The sequence below is a fragment of the Prinia subflava genome, chromosome 1 (genome assembly GCF_021018805.1).
Source record: "Prinia subflava isolate CZ2003 ecotype Zambia chromosome 1, Cam_Psub_1.2, whole genome shotgun sequence".
In the NCBI taxonomy this organism is placed as follows: Eukaryota; Metazoa; Chordata; class Aves; order Passeriformes; family Cisticolidae; genus Prinia; species Prinia subflava.
The window spans coordinates 82,231,358-82,239,385 of NC_086247.1; positions in this window are offsets into that span (position 1 = coordinate 82,231,358).

The following is an 8,028-nucleotide window of genomic DNA, read 5'->3' on the forward strand; positions in this document are numbered from 1 at the left end:
TTACGTTGCTGATGTAGTGGAAAATGTTCATGCAGCCCAAAGCTCAGCTTTTCAGGCCAGGAAAAAATAGCAGCTGATAATGTTTGGAAGGTAGTCTTTTGCAACCAAAACAGAAAAGCAGTTATCTCTCTCATACTTACTTATTAGGAAGGGACAAGATTTATATAACATGACAATTTTAAAGTGAGAGTAACAAAAATCATATTGTTCATCCAATTTCAATTAATCTTTATTTATAATTCTTACATAAACTGATCATATCCTATCTTCACTAGGACCGCAGGCTTGTTGTGGCTCTTGTTCAGAATATGAAAAAGGGAGTTGCAGTGAAAAAAATTGTTGGATGAAGTTGCTATTTGCTGCTTGTTTTGGAATCCATCTGCAGTAAGAGCAGAAGGAAAGATATTTGGTTAAAGAGGCTACTAAATGCCCCTCTAAGGATTCTCATTCTGTGACAGAATTCCTATAAAGTGTTTGGAAATTTCTTCAAGTACAAGCATTTTTGTGAATGTTCACTAATAGCATGTTCCCTGTATTCTATATGACTAAACTGATCCAGCTACATTAATGCTAACCTGAGATTCTCTAGAATTAAGAGAATTTAGCAAATCCAAAACATATTTTGATTAATACAAGTGTTCATAGCAGTACCAGAAGTATAGTTCCTTAGTTGGAAGACAGTTGCAATTGTTCATAGACTTCACCTCCAAGTCCTGTTAAGTAAATAAAATGTGTAAATAGTGTAACAAATCAGATTTTGCACTGACAGGGATAAAAGATGTACAATACTTTTAATATGTATTATTCTAGCCAGGTATTTCTGGATGTTCTGCATCAGTACTGATGGGTGCTTGAGGACATAACACACTGAAAATTCCATTCTCAATAGTAAAATCAAATAGCTCACTTTTTATCAAATCTATTCAACAAAGAGCTTGTGGCTGTCCTCCCAGCAAAAAGGAGCAATCCTAATATGAACAACATATGTCGGCTGACATTTTCCACAGGTGTTATCAGAAGGTGCTTTAGAATTTGATTGTGCCAAGCACCAAGGACACCAAGAGCTTCTTTATACAGCATATTATCCACCTACTCAACTGCCACCCCTTCCCTGGAATACTTATTAAATTTATATGGTGAATCAGCTATAAAGTAGGAACTATTCCAATTTCCCTTAGAGTATTTACCTTTAAGTTTATATTAATTATAATTCTATTTTTTAAAATACTAGTCTCTTTTGTACAGCAATCCTTTTTAAAATATGACTTGAAATAGAAGATAATTGGAAATGGATCAGAAAGCAAAGTAACACGAAGATTGCCAAATATTATTTCTACTATGTGCTACTATGATTTCAATTAAGATTCAGTGCAGAATAATAGCAGCTGAGAAAGCCAAACTTCTGAGATTAACTTCACCATTGCAGCAGCTCTGTGTATGTTACCATGGAAGCCTATTTGAGAGGGAAAATGCAGCTGGGAAGAGGGAACTAACTCTCTCAATACAGCTGAAAATAACTGTTTCAGTGCTGATCTCATTCCTCTGTAAAACTCTTTGCAAGATGGTAAATCCAGACCAATAACTGCTTCATGATTAGCCCCAGTCATGAGGGCAATAATCAACCACCTGTCTATAGAACTGAGTTCACTCTATAAAATGGATCTCAGACAAAAAGCTCACGTTTGGGCCAAACAGGAAGCACCACTCTGGCAGAAAAATGCAATGCCAATTCACAGTGAGAAAACAACACAAAATGACAATTTCATTGGTGAGGTATTCTGGGCAGGGGTGGGTGGACAACATATGTACAAGAGAGGAGTAAAAGCTGCTTTTGTCATTTGATTCTGTCTCCTCATGATTTCAGTCAGCTTTGATCTTGGAAAATTTCACATCTATATATACATATATATGTATAAATATATGAAATTTTATTATATATATATGTATGTATATATATATGTATATATGTGTATATTTCAGTCATGTCCTCACGTTCTGAGGACCTCATACTTGAGATAAATTAAACTTAACCTGAGAGTTGAGCAGGTATTATATAGCTAAAGGTGCAGAAGTACACTTGGCATATTTTGTTCAAAAATATGGTAACAGTCAGGCTTCTATGTGCTTTGAGATGATTCCACTGCCAGTCCAATGAAACTCTGAAAAAATTTAAAATACACTTGAATTACTGCTCCATAAAAATTTTACTGAAAAATTCAGTTTTGATTTGTGCTGGTGTATTGCATTTCTCATGTGTCATTTACAATATTTACTAAATACTTATCTTTGGGGAGTGCTGAGTATATTTTCTTTAGCATGGCTATCTTAGCTGATAAACCTTGCCACTGCTAATCTCTGATACTGTAATCCATTATCTGAGGATCCAGTCAAGGGATTTGAAAATGATCTTTAACTACTGGAAGCTATTTACTCTTAAAAAGCATTTTCCAGTACAGTTCTGTTGTTTGAAAGTTGCAAAATTCACAATTTTTATTCACTGTGTATGTTATCAGTGAGATGAAAGTGACAACTCTATGTCAGGGCTGAAATCTAACCAAAAGCTGAAGAACTTATGGGGAAGGACAGAAGTGTAAAGCTTGATTTCCATCAATTAATCCAGAGTGCATTAGTATCAGCCTGTGCTAGTAGAGACTAATCCATGTTCCCAAGTAAATCTAATCACACATCCTAGGTAAAAAAGAAGATTTTCTTTTTTCCTATCTCTATCTTATTACAGTGTGTTTGCTTATCTGGTCTGAAAACACGACAGAGCTTAAACAACTACAAAGTCTTACTTAATTACCTTTATAATTTCATCAAGAGGAACCAATGCAAGCAGCCCATTAGCAAAGACAAATTAATAACAAGCCAAAATTTAGAAGAACTGAAATACAGAATAAAGAAAAAAATGAGTACATTTCTCCTTACCTATAATAAACATAAGAGTGAATAGCTGATGAAGTTTTTAGATGTTTGGTAACTCAGAATATCTTTCTACCTTAATTATCACCTCTGTTCTGATGTTTCACTCCATTCATTCTGAGTCTATCACTAAAGCTGAGTAAGGGGCCCTTGTGGCTCACAGCATTATCTGCTCCCTAGGAATTGATAGTGAACCTTCTAGCTGGTGGCTGATGCTGGAATAGATTAGTCAAATCTCAGGTCACAAACTGAGCACTGGGGGTCATCTAGATCAACCTGCTGCTCAAAGCAGGACTGCTGCTGAATCTGGGTCAGCTGTGGATATGTCTAACCAGGTGTCCCAAAGCTTGAACAAAGGAGGTGCCACAGTCTCTGATAACTTCTTTTTGTGCTGCACTACTCTAGCAGTGAAAAGGTTTTTTAGCTCTGAGCCTGTGAAGTAGCAGTTTGTGACTGCTGCTTCCTGATGTATCATTTGGTGCTGCCAGGAGCCATTTGGCCCTGTAATCCTGGTTTGTCTCTATAAATAGAACAACATGTCCCTTAGTTCCCACTCAACAAATTTAACAAACTCAGCTCTCTCCACCTGTCCCTACAGGACACCTGCCCACAGCCTCTGTCCATCACTCTTTTTCCCTGCAGGACCTTTTCCTATTTCTCCACATCCTTTTTGAGGAGGGAGGCACATGACTGGTTTGCAGTCTGCCAGGGCAGTCTCACCGGTGCTGAGCAGAGGGGTGATAAAAGCTTTCCCAAGCCTGCTGGTCATCTTATTCCCAATAGAGCCCAGGGTTTGGTGTACATAATTTGCACTGAGCTTAATGTAATACATAATAAACTGAATGGATTCTGAAGAAATTCAGTATGGATAACAAGAAAGCTGTAATAATTGGGAAAGAGTAATAACTGGGATAGCAGTTCAAGGACAAGAGATAGGTTTGACAGGAGTTTCAGCTAGATGGAGTAACAGCGGCATCTGTGCTCAGAAGGTGACAGGGAGGGTATGAAACAAGTGAGGAGACTGAAATTCACTGAGATATGTTATTAGAGCCCTTTTTGATCAAAATTTGCGCAAGGCAGCTATTTAATTTGAGTGACTCTTGTTCAAATCATGAATGTGTAAACAAAAGGAACTAGATTAGTCAAAGCATTTTCAGTGCAGGAGGTTCAGCTTTTTTTAACCTAGACACAGACCACTGAAATAAATGTCTTTAATACTTTGCTATTCTGTAAGGTCACTAACTACAAGATTATGTTGATTTTAGATTGGGCTCCATCTTGATGCCTTCTATTCCTGCATCTTCCTGTGAAGGGGTTGAAATAAGGACAGGGAGACAAAACTCACTGATTAACATCAGCAGCAAAAAAGACTCAATTTCAGGGAAATTAATTTAATTTATTACCAATGAATTCAGTGCAGCATAGTGAGAAATTAAAACACTTCTCTCCTAACTTTTCCTTTCTTCCTGAACTCTACTGCACTCAGAATTTTCTGTGTCTCCTCCTCCTCAGTGCCACAGGAGTACAGGGAATGAGGGCTCTGATTAGTTCATCACATGTTGTCTCTGCTGCTCTTTCCTCCTCAGGGGGAGGTTTCCTCCCAGCATTTCCCTGCTCCAAGGTGGAGTCCTCACTGGGCTGCAGTGAGTATCTGACCCACCATGGACTTCTGGGCACCACCTATGCACCTGTGCAGCTGTGCCCCTATAGCACCACCTGTGGGCTATAGGGGCACAGCTGCCTCACCATTTTCTGCACCACGGGCTGCAGGGGAATCTCAGCTCTGGCACCAGCAATACCTCTCCTCCCCTTTCTTCTACATTCACTGGGTATCTGCAGAGCTGTTCCTGTCACATTCTCACTCTTTTCTCTGGCTGCAGCTACTGTGTGTTATTTTTGTCCTTCTTAAGTACATTATCCCAGGAAGCAATCATGGTCAGGGCTTGGGCTTGTCCTTGGCCTTGGCCAAGTGGCTCCTTTTTTTGCAGCCAGCAGGCATTGGCTCTAACAGAAATTGGGAAAGCTTCTGGCAGCTCCTTACAGAACCCACTCCTGTAGTCTCACCATCCCCTCACTCTCAAAACCTTGTCATGCGTCCCACTGCAATGTAAAATTAACAGAATATATAAAAATATCTGCTCCCCCTCTCTTTTTTCTCTTTTCCATTTCTACCTAACCAAAGACAAAATGAGCAATGCCTGGATTAATATAAGTCTGGAAAAGAAAAGGGAGAAAAATTTGAACCTTTGAAATGTGAATATGGGATTTTATCTATAGTTCCTATCTATAGCATTATGCCTAAGGTTTGTGTTGAGCAGAAATTCACTCAAGACCATGGGTGACACAGGTAATGGTCAGATTTATGTTTTCTGTTTAACTGCACTGAAGGGTTAAGAGTTCCTCTACCAGAAAAGTGTAGAAGAGGTTTTCAGGGTCACAGTTCACCATGCATCTCTGCTCTCCTAACAGAGCCGTATTCACAGACCGAGTTACTGCACAGGAGAAAAATATTCAAATAAGCAGTCATTGACATGGTCTGATCCCACTGAATTCTGCAACCAGAGAGGGAGTTGCGAACACCAAATGTTTGCATTTTGCTGTACTTTTTTTGTTGTCATTGTACTAGTTTTTTCACCCACTTGGAGCCTCTTCAATATTGATCAAATGCTTTTGCCTGACAAAAGTCAGTGTTGAGCTGTTTGAGCTGGGTATACAGAGCATGATTAATCTTCATTTAGTCAAGAGTTGCAGCTAATGGTGACTGTGGCACTGAAATTATTACTTCATGCTTACAAAATGTGAATCAAACAGCTAGATTTTTCTACCAAATCTCACATTTGGAGCTAAGAGTTATTTGATACTGACAACAGCTGAAGCCAGTCAGGCAGAGATGTTATTATTTTGTTTCTTTTTATCTAGACTTTTTTCTTTTGCTACTCTCAAAGTCTTCTTGCTGCTCTATGCAAAATACCATCTGAATAAGGAAAAGGTAGTTGAAGGTTCATGTGTAGAGACTAAGACAAGATAACAAATAAAAACTTTGAAAGAGATTACTCTAGGGAAGTGAGACAAGACAACTTCATCCCCACTTGTGTACGGAAGGCCCATTGATCCCAAGGAGAATTAAGAGGCAGGATTTGAGTGAGGTCTGTGAACCGGAATTAGAGCCTTAGGGGGCTCCTACAACTCTATGAAGCCAGTGCAGAGACAGAAGATTGAAAATGAAGAAAATTTGATGATAATAACTTTCTAGGTGGTACAGAAGACTGGGTGATTGTCAATATTTTTCTGTATAACATCGTATCCACTTAAGTTAGCCTGTGTCTCTGCATTGTTACATAAAGTATAGCAGTGTTTATCTGAATCAGGTCCTATAAAGTTCAATAGCTCTCTTTCAACAGAAGAAAAACACAAGTGGGTAGAAATGTATCATACCAAATGAAGCAAGAAAAAGACTAACAATGAATACCTAAAACAGGAGCTGGATGTGGGTATCACATAAATGGCACAGTCTGAGAGCATGTTGTAATGAGTTGTAGTTCAGCAGAAGCATTCTGCAAGTCAAACAGCACAGTCCTTTACAGTCTCATATTATCTTATTTTCCAGTTGCTTATATGGATGGCAGTGTACCAGGACAGAAGTTCATCTGTACTTTCACAAATATTAAATTCTGCATGCAGAGTCATGGAAGGTCTCGTCTGAGCACTGCTGACAAACCACACACCATATCTAATACTGCAAATGTTGTAAAGAGTCCAAATTGATTTGGTACTTCCACATTTCAGGAGGTTTTGCTAACTGAATTAATTTGAAAGGAAAACTCCTTTTTACTTTGATACAGCTTGCTGAAGAGGCACTGGGGATGACACTTGGGCAAAGAAGCAAAGCCTATTAAAAATCATTAAAATGAACAGACTTGATGAGGAACATATTGCTTCTATGAGCTGATGAGAATTCATTGCGTGGGAAGAAATCTGCAATAAAGCAGAAGATAATGTGTTCTTAAATGGGAGATCAGGAGTCTGCCTAGTGGAACAGGTGATCAACAAAATTTGGCTATTAATCTTTGAAACTCTTCTCACTTTGAGAACAACTTACCATATGTGAAAATGCTTCTCTACATGGCCAATCAAGGTAGAAGTTAAACCCTTCACTCCTCAGTATTATAGGGAACACTGCAAGTTTCTGTCCTGGTTTCAACTGGGGTAGAGCTAATTTTCCTCTTAGTAGCTGGTGCAGTGCTGTAGTTTGGGCTCAGGATGACAGTAGCATTGAAAACATGTTTTGGCTGTTGCTTAGTTGAGTTTACCCTAAGTCAAGGATTTTCAGTTTCCCATGATCTGCCAGTGAGGAGCTGCACAAGGAGCTAGGAGGGAACAAGGCCAGGACAGCTGACCCCAGCTGGCCAAAGGGATATTCCATATCATAGAATGCCATGCATAGTATATAAACTCGGAGAGTTATCCAGATGAGGGACTGCTTGATCTTCAGGTGCAGGCTGAGATTGGTCAGCAGATGGTGAACAATTGTGTTGTGTATCACTTGTTTTTCTTGAGCTTTATTTTTCTCTCCTTTTCATTAAAATTGTTAGTATCATTTGCAACAGCAGTAATAGTATTTTATTTTAAAGCATTCTTAGCTTAACACACAAGATTTTCCCTTTTCTTTCCTATTCTACTCCCCACGATGAGTGTGGTGGGGAGTGTGTGAGTGAGTGAGAGGCTGTGGTGTTTATTGCTGACTGCAGTTAAACCACAACAGTTTCTCACCTCACTTCTTGAAAGTGCAGTCTGGGAGAAGATTTACAGAGAAGGAGCATAGCTGGGTAAATCAAATCTATTCTGTATTGGATACTACTGCACAGCAGAATCCTTTTGCCTTCTGCTTATTTATCACACTGCTCTAACAAGAAAAATATGTGTCTCCCTCAGGCTGTATCTGCTTAGGAAGGAAGGTCAGATTAGTTCAACACCTGAGATTTGACCATGGACAGTCCTTGTGACTCTCTCTGCTGCCTGTCAGCCTCTCGTGCCCACACTTTCTTGCAGGAATGCCAACGCCCTGCCTTTCATTGCTGACCCCAACTTTGTCTTGCCCTCTTTGGT